The 19,223-nt window shown below is 33.8% G+C and overlaps 1 protein-coding gene and 1 long non-coding RNA gene across 4 annotated transcripts in view; both read left to right on the top strand.

Annotated features, from left to right (window-relative positions):
• The window catches only part of LOC138332983 (uncharacterized), a 323,160-nt gene that overhangs the window by 176,687 nt on the left and 127,250 nt on the right, over positions 1–19,223 (top strand). The window lies entirely within an intron of this gene.
• Positions 9,853–19,223, top strand: part of LOC138332979 (polypeptide N-acetylgalactosaminyltransferase 13-like) — a 42,554-nt gene continuing 33,183 nt past the window's right edge. For 2 of the 3 annotated variants that reach the window (XM_069281064.1, XM_069281066.1), the window contains exon 1: positions 18,885–19,007. The gene's annotated coding sequence lies outside the window, so the exon portion shown is untranslated. The other variant, XM_069281065.1, reaches the window with a different exon arrangement.

The raw sequence follows: 19,223 nt of genomic DNA on the forward strand, positions 1-19,223 counted from the left end.
CGTGCACAGCTTTCGATAAAATGTTATCTAATTCAAATTAATTCTTGTATCCTCTCACCGTCAACCGCCCGCTCGTAGAAACTGTCGGTTTACGGGGAGCAACATAGAAAATGTAATTCAAACTAAATGGAAATAAATTGTAAATTAAACCTTCTCTCTAAAAACACGCATACAAACAAACAAAAATCACAGATTTATAATAAATGGAATAACAAAAATATGATAATAAAAATGAATAATCCTTCTTTAGTACATGCATGTAAGATTTTATCTACTTTTTGAACACATCAACAAGACTTTTGCTTTCTGATCCGTCTGCATATAACTTCTATCTAATATAAAATATTGGATCAAAAACAAGATAATGATAATGGTTATGTAGCTCTACTCTTCCCCATGTCTGACAATGGATTAGCAGTCAAACTAGTGGAGACATATAATTAGTTAATTGTTATCATTAACACAGTGAACTTGGTTCTTACATTACACTCACACAGAATGAAGAATGTTAACTACGATAATATTGTTAAAATTGTTGGTGCTGTTGGTAAGTATGCATGAAATAAAATAACGTTTAAAATATTAATACTTAAACTTAATGAAGTCTATTTCCTATTATGTTTCCAGGTCTTAACTATTTGATCTGAATTCCTTGTCTAAATACCAATGCTGCTGCCTGATAATTGATAACTTTATACTAATGTGTTAAATATTGATTTTTGGTCATGACTTGTCACAGAATTAAATAGTGCTACTGATCTGATATACTATGTTTGTAATATGATACTGTAAATAAAGTTATTTGTATCTTAAGATGTTTCTGTCTCCCTCTGACAGATTGTAATGGGATCTTATTTACAACATTTAACAATTGCTACTCGGTTAGTGTAGACTGTTTGTGACCTCAATGTTGATAGGCGAAAAGACCTTACGACCAGGAGCTAAATCTGATTATCTCCATTACCTGACTTAGGAAATAGCCTTTCCGCCAACCTTTTGACATGATAAATAGGGGTGCGATAGGGTTTTGAGGAATATATTAAGCTGACTGTCAGAAAGTCTTGTAAAAGGATCTAAAAATATGAGTTGAAAAATGATTTAAACTGTTCTTAACCTAATTACCGTTTGAGCAGCAATAACATGGCTTAGGGATTTACTGGTGTTTATACGCTATATGTACATAATCCTAGTAAACTGGGTCGTTATCGCGAACTTAGGAATAGTTTTGTCCTGATAATGTTTGGTCAGTGTACCGGTCATTCTGATAATAACTTGGTCACTTTATATGTATCTGTCAATGTTATTGAAAGGTTTATATCTAAGTATTTGTGTAGTTTCCTCCAATATTATTGGTAAAGAGAGGTTCACGTAAGGGTGCTAGGTATCTTTTCTGAAATGGAATCTACAGTGTATTATACATGAAGTAATAAAATGCATGTATGAATGTCTGAATGAAGGGAAATATCGGGACAACAACAGTAAATTAAAAAATTAGATGAGAATTATAAGCAACTTCCAAAATTTATATTCTCTTACATGAGTGAAAAAAAGAAGAAGTAAAAAATGATACCCAGCTGTAAAACAATACTTTGTAGGATTTTGGTAAAATTGCAATAGTTCCTTTTAAAACTTACTGATTATCGAGGATACCAATAAAGCTTTTAACAATAAAATTACAACCCAACGATATTGAGTGCATTTAACGTACATTAAATAGGAAAAATAAAAATCCTCATTGGAGCTCTAACATGTTTTCTGATACGGGGAGATTTGTTTATTTGATTCGTGGAGGTTCAGCTACCCGTATAGGAGGGATACAATAGAAGGACGCTAAAGGGGCGTAAGTTAGGATTTAGTATAGAAGGTTATCATGTATTCATTCATTACATCTAGGGTCCTATCGAAACAGTAACCGTTATGGTTAGGAAACAGCACACAGGGGTACCAACAACATCGGTTCTTGATGACACAGTACAGCTAAACAGATAACTAAAGTCATATTACTCTACTAGCGGCATGAAAGGACAACATCCTCCCCCGTTATATGTTATAATTGTGAGGTAAGGTTGGATAAGGAAACGCATATTTCGAGAGTAGTTCGAGGAAGCACTAGTGATTGCGGTAAAGGAATGCTGTGTAGACTACAATTCGAATAATAAAATATTACTTAGTATAAAATAGCATGCACAATAATAAAAAACTTGAGTTTTGGAAATTGCTATAATCACATTCAAACAATATACGAAATGAAAAATATGGTATTGTTTTATCAGAATGTATATATCAGAAAAAAAGTTACAAACAAAATATTTTAAACGACGCAGGGTTGTTTAGTACAGTGTTCACCTTAAGAGTTTAGTGACCGGGTACACCAACAGATAAATAACACAATGCTTGAAGTTTAACACGGCTTGATAGGTCGGTTATTGTGTTTGGTCTAATTGTACATGTAATAAAGGAAAACAAACTAAGATCAATATTTTGTCTTACTTAGTCGTGTTTTGTTTCTTTGTTTAGATGTGACATTGGGTACCCGTGCCTTAGTTACCGCTGTACACATGTCACGGAGTGAATTGACACACAATCTCTGATAACTTTGTAACAGAGGCCTTGACCTAAAACTCTAAATGGATTAGGGTTACGACAACAGATTTAACAATAATAAAATTTGAGAAAATTGATATTTTTAACCTGTTGCAAATGAACTCTTGTGTCTGTGAAGTTTATTGTTAGTTTGCTCATACTGTTTGTGCCGTTCAGAATATACGACACGTGTACTGAAACGATTTAAATCATCGTTTGTTGTTCGCTATAATGGTTTGCGGTTGTTGTAGAATGTTTTGAAATTCTTTTATGTTACGACATTGTGATACAGAATTATATAACAAGGACTAGTGTTTGACCTTGCAACAGCTATTCCAATATATGGCTATACAATGTGATAGCAATGACAAAACCAAACCGAATATCATCACCACGGCCATTACCACATGTTTGCCATGTATTTAAAGATAAAGTATGTTCAACTACACGAAAGGTTTTGAATTATTACATGGTAATAAAATTAAATAATAATTAAATTAGTAAATTATAACAGTATATTTTAGAAATGCAATGATGCGCTCTTTGACAAAATGAATTATAATTTTGGAAAACTCCTACCAAAAGTCGCAAGTTGCATGGTCATGCAACTTATTGCAATCAACAAATAACTCCTCTTTCACAAATTAAAAAATTATCATTAAAAAAACAAGAAGTAAGATAAATCATTAGAAAACCCAATAAACATCAACAAAATCACCGAATATACTATTCCGAACGCTTATATATTGACGTTAATGAAGAATGAAAACCTTCAACAAGTATTGATGAACACTGTGAGAAACATTTTGTCTACATTCTTTATGTGTTACTTCTTTCTGTTTTAAACCTCACGTGTGACACAGATCGATTGTGCAGTGTATCGGTTGCAGACAACTAATGTGATCTTTACGGTGTTATTGTGACATTCACATTAGTGATAAAAAGGTTAACCCTAGTTGTGTTATTGTCGGGATTAACTGAGGTGTCAGATACAGATAGAATCGTACTTCACCTACGTAACTTACAGTTTAAACTCAATTTAATCGGTGATCTTATTTATTTACCACTAACAACGAATATCATTTGGTGATTATGTATTTGGAATATTAAACTATACCTCCTATTTCTCTAGTATCTGTCAATAGTTTTTATTGACTTGCATATGCCAAAATGTGGAATGTTTGTTAGGATGCTGTTTGGAGAGACAAAATAAATACCAAATTTGTTGCTTCATTGGACCCCTATGACGTCCATCCATTTTCCCCAAATCATTGATGACAATCTCATTCAGAATACATTGTAGATGTATTGTTTCTGAGATCAGCGGTTACTTTGTTAGGTGTGTCATCAAAACCGTGTCCTATAAATACAATAATACGCATAATTAATTCTGTTATACTGCAATGACATTTCCTATTGCATGTCGTAGTAATTGAAACAAAGAAGTTGTATATATGCATTACCAATTAGCATTGTAGTTAGGTGGTCGGTTACATCTGTGTTAGATCTACGTCTACTCACCGACATTGTGGACAAAGACCCATATGTTACCTAGTGTCGTGATGTATGATAGACAGGTATAACAATCACCCGGACCACACTGTTTGTTTTAGGGGTTGTGGATCCCTCATTCTCATTACGCCGTCCGCAAGCTAATTACCGTCTGTGGGTCAGCTATATGTTAGATAATGTTTGTCTATGAACTATGACTGGCTCTATTTGTCATAGAAATTATAACTATAGTGTTCTGCATATTTGTTAGAGCAAAAACTACATGAGGTATCACTTAATAACACACTACCTTTCAGAGTTTAAAAATGGGAATGTAAAACGAATTTTATCATTACTACACTTATATCCATATGAAGCAGTTGATCAAATAAATGTAATTTTAATTTCCATAACGCAGGTCGTATTAGTATCCCGTTGTCGTCCTAATGACCGAGTGCTACATGTTGTTAACGCGCCAGACGGCAAAACAAAATGAAATGAACACGACTTGCTTTTGATTGGTGTGTTAACCAGACCTTAGACTATGACACACATTTTCTGATGTTATTATTCTTTTTAAGAAACTTTCACTTTGTTTCGGAAAGGTAGTGGGCCTTTCAGAATCTTTTTTAAATTTGTCTCTTTTTGTCGTTTGGAAGTTGATTTTGAGTTTATAAAGCTTTAATGACAGTTAAAAGCATTAAAACAGCTATATCTATCAATTTTCATGTATATTTTCCAAAATATATTTGCATTACCAATTTACATTTGAATATTTTTTTTCTGACGGAACGCATGCATTTGTAACGTATGAACAAGTTATAGTAAGTCCCAAGTGTAATGGACATCTACTGTTATTTGTACAAAATTGGCTTTACAACCAAAGCGCTGGCAGTCTATTCATATAGAAAGAAGGGTTTTTAATCTGACCACTTAAAATATATACCAACTGATCTAACCCAGGTAGAAAAAAGTGTTGATGATGTATGTTATTAGCTCAGAGTAGTTTTAAGAATGGTTAAGTTAAAAAATGTCATATATATATTGTATATAGACAGTGTGTTACCTTTCAGGATTTCATATAATGGAACGTTCATAGAGTAACTAAGTTTTTTATGTACTGATGCAAATCAAGGGCATTATGCTCGTGATAGTTTTTTGAGGATAAAAAGCCAGAATGCACATTTAAACACGTTGATTCTTTCTTTAATTAACATAATAATTCATTTAAGAAACTATACTTCAAAAATATATTTTTCATTTAATCTATCTGATATATATGCAATATAATATGCAGAGACAATTTTCATTTGCTCGAAATCCATTTTGACGTCATAGCTCGACGTCATTAAATATGTCGTGTATTGAGGAGTCGAGAAAGTTGTGAACAAATGGCGGCCTCCTCTGGAGATCACCGATGAGAAAATTATAAACACACCTTGGACTTTATATATTTTAAACATATGTTGTATTGAAATAACACAAAAAAATAACAAATGATATATGGGAAGACTTATCTAATTACGAAGATGTTAATTTGGAACTTATTCGACAAACAATCAGATATTCAATAACAGATAAATACGATATTCCAGTGAAAACTTATACAAAAAATAGCCAGCACAGAATATAAATATAAACAGATGAATAAATCAAATGACCTATGTATATTCTGCAAAAGACATTTTAACTAATTGATAGTATTCGTGTCCAAACATTGAATTAATGCGGCAAAAAATCAGAAACATCATCATAAGTCTACTTAACTTAGCCACAAACTTTGTTCTGGAAGAACAACCATTTTTTAGAAGTATTATCAGCTTCATTATAATAACAACAATATGGTGGATTTGTAAAAAAAATGTAACATTTAATATCAAAACATTGATCAAACATACGATGTAGCTGGTAATTGTAGTTATATGTCAATTATAATTTTAAGAAAACTTTGAACAAAAGAGGGATTCATCTATTTTGTTTCATTGCTAAAAGGCTCCTAAAATTAAATTAAGATATTTGACAATAAATATTTAAGCAATTGCAAGCGTGGGCCATAATTGTGTGTTTTGCTGTATAAATATGTCATTTTCCTCGCCCAAAACTAAAACCTTTTCACGTAGACTATAGACTAAAGTTTAACAGTATATTTCGCGAGAATTTACATGATGTCACTCGAAACGATTTCGGCTGTAAGAGAAAAAGTGATTTCATAAAGCTTAATATGTATTTTGTAACAATGATCTTAATCAGTTGGATCTTTACAGTATAATGGTATGGACTTTGTTGGTTAACCTTCTGATTACGCTGTTTATAGACTGTTGGCTGTCTTTAACGACATTCCTGATCGTTATCTCCACGTTACCTGACTGACTGTCTTCATACATATATCATTGTCTATTGTTCTACAGACATATCTTTAAATCGGTATATTATTGTTATTAATGACTTTGTATATTTGACCACATTAACACGTAGGTATTGTCCTGAACAATGATAAATTATGATAACTGAACTGCTTTAAAGTATGGAAAAAAACCCATATTTACTTATAATCGTCAAACGTATATACAAACACCATAATATGAACCAATGAATGACCAATCACTTTTATGTAGCAGCCTAAACTCTTATTTTCAGGAATGTGTCTTTCAAAATTAATTATTTTAATGGGAAAAAAAGAACTTCTTTTGCATGATTACACTAGAATTTGACGTTTCTTACACACATTTATCACATGAATTTGTCAGTTATTTTTTGTTGATAAGTTTAATCTGTTAATTAATACCGCTGTAATGCCTATTCTGAACATACTTCACTTTATGGAAGTTTCGATTGAAGCCATTTACGCAAATGCTCTTTCTTTCCTTTTTCTTTTGTTCTAATTTTGTCATCTTTAACTATTTGTCATACCTCTACTCTTAACTTTTTTCTGTAACTGCAGTAATTAAGAAGTTTGGGATATGTTATCTATATCAAAAAATGTTCTGTGTTGATGGTACAATGTAATCTAGATATGCATATTAAGATCAGTTGTAATATACTTCGAATGATTAAAACGTATCATTATGTGCTTATTTCAATGTAATCAGTCTGATAAAAATAGTTGTTTTCTTTTGACTAAGAAAGTGAAATAATACAAATGTGATTGGTTGTACACAACAAACCAATTTAACATAAAACGATGAATGAAATAAATAATCGTTTTGATAAAGTGGTCATCATATTGAGCTCATGTATACTATTATTTGTTTTATTTATGTCTTATTGTGTGAGTTCGTCACAAATGCTACATCAAAGGGCTTCTGTTAAAAGTTAGACTCTCACACATGTTGAAAAGAAGAATACCTTCAAATATGACAGAGTGGACTCCCTTTCATAGAGACGGTCCCTGTTCCCTAGCTATTACTATTGGGGTAACGGATGGCGGTCGATAAGTCGGGATCTGCTTCACTTAGAGTGTCCTATCAGGGGGAAACAGTAACAACAAACCAATTTAACATAAAACGATGAATGAAATAAATAATCGTTTTGATAAAGTGGTCATTATATTGAGCTCTTGTAAGGTAAGCCAAAGGATTTTATAATGTATACTATTATTTGTTTTATTTATTTCTTATTGTGTGAGTTCGTCACAAATGCTACATCAAAGGGCTTCTGTTAAAAGTTAGACTCTCACACATGTTGAAAAGAAGAATACCTTCAAATATGACAGAGTGGACTCCCTTTCATAGAGACTTGAACAGACATCCCGATCAGCGGATTTAAACAAGCAGTTAAGAGTAGTCTCCCTTTAATGATACTCTTGTCGACAAACGTTCTGTAAAGGGTATATAGACTAAAAGAAAATAGATCGTTTACGATATTTCACGTGTATAAAAAGCTGAAAACAAGAAAAGAAGAAAATAAACAGTATCATTATCAATAAGTTTGTGCATGACATTGATCATAAAGTCCATTGTTTAAACTCAAGAGATTTATTAATTTACATGTGGTTGCTTACAGAGGATTTCAATCATCCATCTTTTTGTAAGCAGAAGTAAGTAGAACAATCATTGTTTTGTAAAGCATAGATTGAACTGTAGGTTTGCTAGCCTAACCCTGAATTTTTGTTTTATTTAAAAAAAAAAAACACACAAAAAGTAAACAAACTACACTCACGCACATCACAGCATACTATATGACCTACTTATAAACAATTATTTGAAGTATCCTAAAATGAGTAACGTATTTTGTGACATGTAAATACTCTAGAAACAGACAATTCACCATATAGATATGGAACATTACAGCATACTGGACTGCGTGGTTGGAAAGAAGGATTAGCACTTACAGAAAAGTTATAGCGTTTGGTCGCTTTACAAAAATATCAGGTTTTGTTGGAACTTTTGATTCAAAAGATCAGTTGAAACAAGGATTTATAAGTCCTTGGTTGAAAGCTTGGATAAGGAATTATCGACTATGTTGAATAAATTATTTCATCAATATTATGTTTCGTTATTCTTAGGATAAGAAAAAATAGAGAAACCAATCAAATCAGAAATTGCACTTGTATATTGGCATTCATTCGTATGAATAAAATCAAAACATACTTGACAATTGACAGCATGCTTTAGTCGATGGTGAAATCGGTTTTCCAAATGCTACAATGTTACTTTCAATCATTTCCTGTTACATAATAAACATGTACCTGTCAATAACTGTAACCTAATCTACAGGAAGAATTATTTGGCGAATTACCTACATAAAGGGACAGTATACATATACGTATACAGATATATTACAGCCAGCGATTGCTTGTTTACAAAAAAGGATAGATAAGGTGTCTGAGATACTGGTAACTTATCAGACCAAACAATTACAGTATGCAACTAATATGTCGATATTAATTATAAAACATTTTCGCAATAACGAAACAACAACACTATCATATTGGACTTTATTTTTCAGTTACGTCAAGTTTTAAAGATAAATAAAGAATCTTACAATAAGTTTCTTAAATCACAAAGCAAATTAAGGATTGTTTCTGATACAGTATTGTATTGATTCGATGTAAACACAATGAGTATGACTGGATTATTGATTACCACGGCAATTTGATCATCAAATCATTAGAGACATTTTACGTCAAATACTCCAGTATCTGTTCCTGAATACTATAATGAATACTGTCGGTTTTTATAATTACAGGTGTCGAAACCTAAAATATTCTTTTTCCTGATCGTCTCCTTAAAAAATTACCAAATTACGGTAGCCATTCTGAAATCAATACTATACCTATTAATCAGATCATTATAAACGAAGTATCCGTGATTTTAAAACCAGAGAGACCAATGGTTTTAGGCGAATCTGGCTCCACCAGGCCGAAAACATTAAAAAACCACAGATCTATGTATTGCGATATATATTTCCCTTGATAACAAACGCTGCCTTATCGACTACTATTGGTATTTGGTACTGATTTCAGTGACAGACAATTTGTTACAACAGCCATACAAATCTATTCATTCACCATTTGTTGAGCGGCTGGAGCTTAGAATGTATAATTAATGGTTGGTGCTGATTTTAAGCCCTACTCCCCGTGGAAGCTAAAGACGGTCGCTGTTCCCTAGCTATTACTATTGGGGTAACGGATGGCGGTCGATAAGTCGGGATCTGCTTCACTTAGAGTGTCCTATCAGGGGGAAACAGTGACGGATGCAACAATGTATTATCCGGAGTGTTGATGGCTGAATAACCATGATTCATTTGGGTCTGCTATTGATCAGGCTTCCGTGTGTTCCGAATGTCTGGCCAGACACGGGGTAAGTACAGTCGTCTGGAATGGTTTTAATACTTATAGCCCTGTCATGACAGCCGGAAGTCAGCTCAGGAAACTCTCAGGTGAGTATCCAGGTATTCCAGATATACATATAAAAGAGATAAGGTGTTAATGATGCAGAAGACAACCAGGTGTTTTCTGACAGGTATGTGGGTAATGGTTTGTCTAGGAACGAGAAAATATTTTGTGTAAAGTCATTATCGATAGGTAAATTTGCATTCGTAATGAATGTACATGCATATAATACAAACACATACACATATTCTTCTTTTTAAATCTAAATAGCTTCAAAAGGTATGTAAGCTGTCTGTTCGCTGTCTTTAATAGTTACTTCAATATAGCATATCAATGGTTGGCCCTGTCTCTTAACATTCAGACAACTTCAACAACGATGCGTGTTACTGGTGTTAGATGTCCCTTGGTACTCTGTTATAACACAGTGGCTTATTCTAGTTACAGTACATCGTGTATGATGTTAGAAAGCATTTAGCCATTCCACTATAGTCCACATCCACAAAAGCATTCTACACCCCATAATTCTCTTTCAAAAGTCATATGTTGGGATGATTTATGTCTATAATTCTATAAGTATTAATCAGATATTATCACATCTACCTATCTGCAAATGTAACTTTATCAACAATAGGAAGTACATTTGTTGTGATATGTAATTATTAGGAAATGTATTGATAGATTCTGTAATATGATTCCTTAAATACCTTTCATCGACCATGGTTTTAAATATGTACTTGATAGCTATTCGGAATGCCCTATTGTATGATTGGTAAAGCTACCTCAGGGACGGATGGTTGATCGGTCTATGATCTGTAGCTCTTGTTTCCAAGCATTTTATTGGCTTAACAATTATCTTACAACCCATAACGTAAACATTTTTCAACGTCTATCGCTGGCTGAAACAACTGCGCATTGATTTTATAGAAAAAGATAATCTCTTATGAAAATTTGGAGTTTCACGTGCGCAGATTGTATGATAAGAATTGACCTAGACATATGCTCTATGTTTTAGAACATTAACACAAAATTCAGGATGTTCTCATATCATCTCAGCGGTTTATGGTGAGTGTACACTCAGAGTATTGTGTTATATCTCCTTAATATAAACATATATCAATAATGTCCTATTTTTAAAGATGGTCAGTAAACCAACATCGCGTCGCTCTCGTTTATATGCCCCGATTCCTAAATGATCATCTAGTTATTCATTAAACATTTACATCTGAGTAAATCGTAACTACAAGACGGTGTATCCGTGGTTATGGAACTAAAACATATCAATAAATTGAAACAATCGATCGGCTAGAAATAAAGGAAGCAAAAATCGGAAAACATTCAATGATATTAAATTGGACAGAGTACAGAAAATAACGTGTTTTAATTTCCTTAAACTGTTAACATAAAAGCGTAATATGATATATATGGACGTCATAATAGAACATATTTGTATGGTCTATACTGAATATCCTCGATTCTACGCACTAGCATAGAGGAAGAAAGTGAACGAATCAAACTCTAATCCATGTCTCTATACATGTATATATATGTTATTAGATATCTAGACGCAGGTAAAAGGTACTACTCGGCAGTATAATTAGTTAGAAATGATATAACTACTGGCAATTCATCACAACCTTAAAACAAAATTGTACAATAAACGTGGACATTAACTCAACGTGTATATTAACGCGAGCAGCAAATTTATGCTGATTCCATGACAACATCCCTCGTAATCTTTGGTTTATATATAAAAGTATGTTGCAAAGTCAATGAGTGTATTTATATCTATCGCGAATACATCGGCCAAAATGTTACCAAATTTATCACGAAAATGTTACCATAGTTATCACGAAAATGTTACAATAGTAATCACGAAAATGTTACCATAGTTATCACGAAAATGTTACCATAGTTATCACGATGAACATGTATCATCCTCTTATGGATAAAGGAATGGCAAATATGAACTTCTTGACTTCTTTTCATAGTCACAAGGATCAAATCGCATAAAACCTTGGAAATAATGAAGACACTAATGTGACCAAAGATAAGAAATAGGGCATGTATCATGCTAAGATAAACAGCTACCATATTTTTGTAAATGAATGATTTTGACCTTCACTTATGGTCACAAAACAAAATATGGCAACATTTCTAACAGCAACTGTGTTAAATGTAGTCATATGAGCGTTAAGGCCCTTTGGACCTCTTGTTTTTAATAAATTTTATTTGGAGAGTAATCCATTTGGTAATGACCTTGTTTTTCATACATGCCATATCGCAAACGGATAAACAATAGAAAAGGTAAAGTATGTTGTGTATGATTTTACCCAGTAATTAATTTTGTTTGACGACAGTGTTCTAACACTGATGACAAAGGTCAAAATGAGTTGGAAAGAATGAAAAAACTAGGGGTCATTTCGAAAGTTGACGAACCAACCGAATGGTGCGCGGGCATGGTTGTTGTATTAAAACCAAGCGGAGAGATACGCATTTGTGTTGATTTGACCACATTAAATGATTCAGTCAAGAGTATAATCATCCATTTGGTGGATGGGATTCAGCAAACAACTGGAACAAGTTGTTAAATCATGTCAAAAGTACATTGAAATAAATAATGATCAGGTCGAACCAATGATTCCGACGGAATATACTGGTCAAAGATTTGCTAAAGACTTGTTTGACTGGCGCTATATAGAGATAGCAAAATTGTACGAAATCAAATTCAAACACTGTCATTAACCATCTCCGTTCTATTTTCGCTAGACACGGGATACCTGAAGTGTTAGTATCGGACAACGGTCCACAGTACTCCAGTGCCAAATTCAAACAGTTTTTAAGAGAGTATGGATTTCACCATACAACAAGTAGCCCTAGATATCCACAAAGTAATGGGATGGCAGAGAGAGCCGTGCAAACTGTGAAAAAGATGCTGAAGAAAGCAAGCGATCCGTATATAGCTCTGTTAACATACAGATCAACTCCGCTACACAACGGATTCAGTCCGGCCGGGTTATTAATGAGTAGAAAAGTACCAGTCGCTCCAAACACGTTAGAGCCGAAACTTGCAAACGAGCGGAAACTCAGAACCTTCGAAAACGCCGGAAAACCCCAAAAGTCTTATTTTGACGGAAGACATAGGGCACGCGAGCTTAGAAATTATAACCCAAATGACCCTGTTTGGATAAAAGATAGCAAAACTACGGGACATGTGAAAAGGGAAAGCGGAAATCTGCGTTCGTATATAATCGCGAGTCACCGTCTATATGACTTGGCCTATTGACAGATTTGGCTCGTTTACTATCACGGTAATTATGTGATCTGCGTGATCATACTAAGTAGACGATGGGTATTTGTTTCCTCTGAGAGATGTGTATAACATTGCAGATAAACCTCTAGGGATTGTTTAAGTACACATGTACCCATACTGACAAGATTTTATTGGCCGTGTTGGCTATGTGTGGCGTTAGCCAAGTTAGAATATATGTATGTGCAATATGTTTTATTTTGTAGGAAATATCGACTGCGCATTTCATCAATTCCAGAATATTAATTTGTCTAGAAATAGAGCCCCGTTCATCCTACCGAATGTATTGAGACGCTGGGCAAACATGACAGTCCTGTAATTGAACAACACCTTTAACAATTAATTTCAAGCTAGACTTCATACATTTCAAATTATCTGTATGGACTTTTGGCCTACTTCATGGAGCTTTGATGTATCTTGTATGAGGAAGAGGTGCACAGTTATCCTCTAAGTTATAACGCATTAAAACAATTAGTGATTGGTTGGTTACTAAGTAGATGGAGCGCTTGAACCAGTACATTGTATACATTTTATTTACTTTGCTTTGTTTTCTCTACAATGCCATATTTTTAATCCCCGTGCATGTGCATCTTTTCAAGCTATAATATATCAAATCTAGATCCGCGCGCGTTCCGGAACGTCTGGATATTTTTACTATTAATATCAGTAAGTTTCATGAACATTTTTAATATTTTTTTTTTAAATTTGTAATATTGGCGAAATGACGCACTAATTAAAGGACCTGTTACACCTTCCATAGCCAATTTGGATAGCCAATATGAATACCAACTGGACAAAGGCAAATTCCATAAACGTGCTAGCGCTTCATGTGGAATTTGCCTCTGTCCACTTTGCATTCACATTGGCTATGAATGCCTACTGAAAGACGTTCAATGTTTATATTTACATTTGGTTACAATTTTATGATGAAATCCCAAGGGATTTTGCATATATAATGAATTAATCATTCGTTATCGTCATGGATGGAGCAGCAATTTGAACAGCCGTTTTCCGTGATCACTGGCACGCAATTGTGACGTCACAATGATAATGACATCATGATATGCACTTGATGTTCATGGACTATGTATATGAATCCAAACTTTGCATGGTAAGGTTATAATTACATAGTGGGACTTCAGTGTGAAATGTAAATACAGAAGTAAACATTACTTCTTGTGACATGATAAGAATATTTCACCCTATCAGATCATTATGACCACAAACATTTCTCAAAGTTGTTCTATTACGTTGTATTTTCTTTCTGGAACTAAATATATGTTAAATTCATTTCTGAATTTTAAATGTTAACACATGTTTTCGATGATTTTAAACCACAATATGCTCAATTTGCGAGCAGATGGCTAAAGTGCTTTAGACTTTGTCAGTTGGGCATAATAGCCCAGGTAATACAGTATGAATGCCACATGAGCACACATTCCTGATGTCTTCTGCCAGCAAGACTTATGCAAAAGTAGGTCGTCACAGGGTCATCAATTGCATCATGGTTAAACTGGATGAAGACATCATACTTAGTTTGAGACTTATGGCTAGAGTTAATTTGATATCAGATGATGATGTTTGTATGTTGGTACACCCATGCCTCATAATCATTATTGTTTGTCTGTTCTGTAATGTAAACTGGTGCAAGTTTCAGCTGATAGGTTCCACATGCAAGAGTTTTTAGGTAATCCAAATCTAGCTTTGGAAAAGAAATCTCTGAAGCCTCAAGCTTCTACCATTCGCTCTTAGCTCTTCGAGACATATCTTGATCATCTGCAACACGCTTGGCCATTTCATTGTCAACATTTGACAATGATTTCTCCATATTCAACTTAGCAATCCTTTACCAATGACAGATTTTTTTGTCTATATTTTGACCAAAGTATAATTGTTACCTGTTCTAAAACAGTATTAATGCTTTTCTGGTGTACACGAACCGGAAGTAATTAAAACTACTTCCGCTAAACCTCTGTTTAGCTTAAAATATTCTATAGAAGAACCCTATCTTTTGGGGTTTTAGATAACATTTTTTTAATGAATTCACTAAATTATAACATGTCAGTGCCCAAAGTTATCAGGAATTCATTCGTGTAATGAAAAACATATCATGTCAATAAAAATATGATACTTTGCACCCTTTGCTTTATCATTCTATGAGCAAAATAAGGATATATTTTTCTTGAAAAAACTAGCCCACGGTAAAATACCATTCAGTTGACAACTTTACCGATCATTTTTTTTTAAATTTTAAACATAGGTTTCTTACATAGTATTTTTGGTGTACAAGAACCGGAAGTAGGTAAACTACTGTTAAAACTCTTTTCAGCTATAAATCCCCATAAGATAAGTACCATATCTTTTGGGGTTTAAGATTTTTTTTTCTTACATACGCTAAAAAATAACAAATAACATTTCAGAGCCTCACATTATCAGAAAATCATTCCATTAATTAAATACATATCATTTTAATAGAAATATAATAGTTAGCATCCTTTAATTTATCATTATATGAGCCATATAAGGATATATGATTTATGAACTACCCCAAAGTAACTTGTCTTTTAGATGACAACTTTACCAGTCATGGATTTTTTTTTATTTTGAATACAGTTTTCTAACATTATGTGTTAAAAAGTTACTTTTTTGTTTACAAGAACTGTAAGAGGGTGTACCACTTGGGTGAATATTAGATATTACTAAAAATATACCTCCAAATTTTGCCTTTTTTGGGTCCAAGAACCTGTAAAAAATATTCCAAATTTTTAAGTTACATAGCTTCAGTCGAAATTTGCGGAAGTGGATACGTTTGAGAGCATGACATCGGTTTTTTGAAATTGAACATTAGTTTGATATAGTTTTGGACTTAAAAACCCTGGTGTACACCTCGGGATGGCAACATTAAATCACCCCTTGCACAGGCCCCAGGGGCCTATTGATTTTTTAAGGAATCTTTCTGGTTCACTGTCATAGTACTACAAAATGCACACTGGGCTAGCCAGATGATGTTATAAAAACATTTGATACATATACTGTATAAAAGGGATATTCGTTTCGTAGACACTTTCAGTGTTTTTGTGACACTTTTGAAACATAAGGATATATTTTTCTATCCTATCTTTTATGAATCGCTGTCGAAGTGTCTCAAATACCAACCACCTATATGTCTAACTAAGAAATATTGTAAAAATTCTAAGTCACGGAAAAACATACCTACGACCATTTTATATTATGTTATATTAAATGTGTATGCCGAGTTTATTATAATAGTAAACTACAAATGACCACATTTCCATGAGGTCATGAGGTTCAAGATTCTCATCGGAGCAATAATACTTGCTGATGCCTTCGTGATCATATTCTCCGGATTATTCACTTTTTCACCATGACCCTCTGCCGCCATGACGGTGTTACATTTTGTTCATAAATCCCACGAAGAAGTCTAGCGCTGCCAACAACAAGTACTCTCCACAGAATTTCGACTACCATATTAGGCATTATCCCTGGTTAAACAGTCGAGCCCATTATTTAGGGGTCCATAATCGAATCAAATATCACAGCTAGGCGATGAGTAATGGATTGCTGAATAATAGCGGATCCAAATCTCGTGATAACTTGCTATTTTCATTATTTTGATGCTCAGTGGAATGGTACTACTAACACGCGTGGTGTTTACAGCTTGTACCTCACACCGTGTCCCATTGAAGTCGTGAGGAATTGTGGCTATAAAGAACACGAAGGTGCCAGAAATGTAGCTTCTCTGATCGTCACAAAGAGAAGTGAAAGCATTCAATCATTTGTCGGAATGCAATACTTTTTTTAATGAGTTCCAAACGAGGTTTAATTACATTTCGTAAGCAATATTAACGAGAGTTTTATGCACGTAAGAGTAACGTAATGGCTTTGTCAATGCAATTGTAAACGATCCGGATTTATAAAAAGATTATGTATAATGGATTCCAATGCTTTAACATGATTATGTATAATGGATTCCAATGCTTTGATATGATCAAGGTAATAAACAGTATTACCTAGGACATGTGACTTCTGACCTGGAGCTACGATATGACGATATCGTATGGTATTTAATATCAATAGGTTTATATATTTAAAAAAAAAACAAAAAAAAAACAATCGCAGATGGTTTTTTTCATTGTATGTTGATTTTGGAATATTTGTTATTGATATAATACCCTTTAAATGTAACAAAGATGACAGATTTTTGACTGGGTTATTCCGCGGTTGCTATAGAAAAGATAAATCTGTCTTTTACTAGGGAAGGTTAAAGACAGTCAACACGCCCTACACAATGCTGTGACGTCATCATTACAAGTGCGACTATTGTCGACGACGTCATTCATTTTGACGTTCCTGTGATGATGGCGCTTTGAAACACTACTTTATTTTTACAACTTTTTTGTTAAAGTATGGGAGTGAAACAACATGGATGTGAAAGGTCTCAACCTTCGTGAAAGATTTTGGTGGTTGACGTACAACCTCCTCCCTCCAACCTCCTGTTCCCCTGACAGGTCCGTGTTAGTTTCTATTAATCTTATGTGTTATTGGCTTGGCAAAATACACAGCGCTCTTCCTCTCTTCCGCATGGCTATGTTGACATTTAGTGTTGGTGATTTTCTTCTGTATGTCCATTATTTAAGTAAACTCAGTTTTCTCAGCGTTCTTTTCCCTACTGAGGAATTGCTTAACGTTATAAATGATACGGTGTTAGTAATCACTCTGATTGTCAGGAGAAATAGTCTGTAAAACTGCACAACATACACAGTGGGCTCTAGTTCTAGGTCGTATTTCACTATCATTAACATTATTGCATACTAAAGTTACATATTAAATTGTATTGGACATGATTTATGTTTTTTGTTTCTTTATTTCATTTTTCTACGATGGCTAGGAGAATTAGTGCCCTGCATTTCAATGAGGTTATCTAATGGACACATAGTGTTGTGTTATGATAACTGTTGATAATGAAGATTACATATTACTGCTACAGTTATAGTGATATCTAACACTGTTTCTAGTAAAAATGACATGAGCTGTACATATAAAAGAAAATCTGTCACGTAAAATAATCCGTGCCTTATGCCAATAAGTACCTGCATATCAGGAGATAGAACAGGTGTTCTATCGTACAATACAGGCTTAAAGATTCTCTGTTATAGACCGTTACTTTTAAAAGGTTTGAATCGATAGCATTATCGAAGGCATCGTGCGCTAATATCAATGATGTTACGTTGGAGGAAATCCATTTATCCTTTGATCAATAGAACACAGTTAGCCAGTCAAATGGACGATGTATTGCTTATAAAGGTACATATGAACAGTTCAAGACAATTACAAGTAGAAGACATATGGCCAGAATGTCTGACTCCTTCGTGATTCACAGTATACATTGTATTATGGTAAGTGTTAAATCACGCAAACGTCACATTCGTCATATGGATTTTGAATGCTTTAAACTAATTACATATTTTTTTAGATACAATGCATATTATTTGATATAAATTCTATTTAGTTTGATTGAAGTGTTTGCGGTAGAAATCAATAATATCTTGTCGTTTTCAGTGTAAGCTGTAGTATGGCAGAATAACGGAGGAGCCGATATGTAATTTGGGATCCGGCCGCCACGGGCAGGTTGTATTTTGGTGAGTGTTGCTGAGACTGAATATATAGGCAGAAACGTGTGTATACATATACACACACAGGCCCCGCCATTATGTGTGTACCCTCCCGCATAGCTGGTGTAGCACATGCTAATGGACCTGTGGCAGGAGTTTGGTAAGTTCTTCATACTCATTTAAAATGATACATAAACACGATGATGAATTAGTACAGATTTCCATATCATGTCACGATAGTATAAATATCTGTTTTACTGATTTATGTAGTGGGTGAATTAGATCCAAACATGACTACAACATACAAGTATACTTCCGGGGGTCATGGTAGTAAATAAAGAGTGACGAAAGTCAATAATGTTAAACGTACGCCTAT

The sequence above is a fragment of the Argopecten irradians genome, chromosome 10, assembly GCF_041381155.1.
Source record: "Argopecten irradians isolate NY chromosome 10, Ai_NY, whole genome shotgun sequence".
Lineage (NCBI taxonomy): Eukaryota > Metazoa > Mollusca > Bivalvia > Pectinida > Pectinidae > Argopecten > Argopecten irradians.